This window comes from Phascolarctos cinereus, unplaced genomic scaffold, assembly GCF_003287225.1.
Source record: "Phascolarctos cinereus isolate Bilbo 61053 unplaced genomic scaffold, phaCin_HiC Scaffold_726;HRSCAF=1367, whole genome shotgun sequence".
Lineage (NCBI taxonomy): Eukaryota > Metazoa > Chordata > Mammalia > Diprotodontia > Phascolarctidae > Phascolarctos > Phascolarctos cinereus.
Window position 1 is genome coordinate 350719436 of NW_027556098.1, and position 1659 is coordinate 350721094.

At 42.0% G+C, this 1659-nt stretch overlaps 1 pseudogene; it reads left to right on the forward strand.

Annotated features, from left to right (window-relative positions):
- Positions 1 to 491: 491 nt before the first annotated feature.
- Positions 492 to 1439, forward strand: LOC110195104 (olfactory receptor 52E2-like; annotated as a pseudogene).
- Positions 1440 to 1659: the final 220 nt, after the last annotated feature.

Sequence of the window (1659 nt, forward strand, 5' to 3'; positions counted from 1 at the left end):
CATAAAAAGATAAGGGAATTTAGGGTGATTAGCCTGGAGAAGTCCTAAATAGGACATAGGTATTTTCAAATTCTGAGTGGCTCTCAGTTGATCCCAAAATATACAACTAGGTTGAGTGCAAGGAAGTTACAGAAAGCAACAATCTAAATCTATATAAAGGAAGATGCCCTAGTGTATCAAGCTTTACAGAAGGGGAATAGACTTTGAATTCCCCATGTCTAGAAAACTTTAAATAGAGGTTTATTTCCACCTGTTAGTGATGTCATTTCCAGGGATCTACCTGTTGAGGTTCAAGTTGGATAAGCCTCTGAGTTCTCATCCTGTTCTAAGATCATATTATTCTAAAACTTGCACGTTTGATGAATGAAAGAAACTTACATGTTCTTTGTTTATCTCTAGGATAACAGAGAGTCAAAGGGATGAATCGATGCCCAGTAAATTAAATGAGAATCATTCCACAGTGACTGTGGCCGTTAGCAATTACTCAAAGGATGCATTCTACCAATGACACAGAGTTCCATTCCTTCTCCTTCCTGCTGCTGGGTATCCCAGGACTGGACGCTTTCTACAACTGGATTGTCTTTGCATTCTGCGCTATGTATTTCATTGCATTTGTGGGGAACATCACTATTCTCTTTGTTATTAAGACTGAGAAGTCACTCCACCAACCCATGTTCGACTTCCTGGCCATGTTATCCAGTATTAACCTGGGCTTGTCCGCAGCCACTATCCCCAAGATGCTGAGTATCTTCTGGCTTATGTTGAGGGAAATTAGCCTTGGGGCCTCTCTCAGTCAGATGTTCTTCATTCACTACTTTACTGGCATGGAATCAGTTGTGCTAGTATCTGTGGCCTATGACTGATATGTGGCTCTCTGTAACCCCCTTCATTATAGCTCTGTCCTTACCAACAGGGTGATCATCATGATGGGCCTTGGGGTTGTAGTCAGATCTTTCCTCACCGTAATTCCTTTTGTGTTCTTGATCCTTTGGCTACCATTCTGTGGGAACCACATCATCCCTCACACCTACTGTGAGCACATGGGCCTTGCTCGACTGGCTTGTGCCAGCATCAAAGTTAATATTACCTATGGATTGGGCACTATTTGTAACCTCTTTTTGGACATCTTAGCCATTGCTTTCTCCTACATGCAAATCCTCCTAGCTGTCTTCTGTCTTCCCTCTCAGGATGTCTGCCTCAAGGTCCTCAGCACCTGTGGGTCTCATGTCTGTGTCATGCTAGCCTTTTATACAGCTGCCTTATTCTCCTTTATGACCCATTGCTTTGGAAAGAAAGTGCCCCAATACATCCATATTGTTCTGGCCAATCTATATGTGGTGATCACACCTGTTGTCAATCATGTCATCTGTGAGGTCAGGACCAAGAAAGTCCAAGAGAAAGTGCTAAGAATATTTTTCTTTTCAAAAATGATACAATAGATCAACGACCTCAGTCCATTTGTTTGCCCCCTCTTAGGACTCTGGGGTCCCTAGGCAGTGGAAATAGGCTCAGCCTAGTCTTGGTGACAGGATATGACTTTTTATTTTTATTTTTTTAATGTGTGTTTTAAAAATTTTGGGTTACAACTTTTCTCCCTTCCTCCCTCCCCACCCACTCTCATTGAAAAGGCAAGCATCTCAATATAGGTTATAGATATGT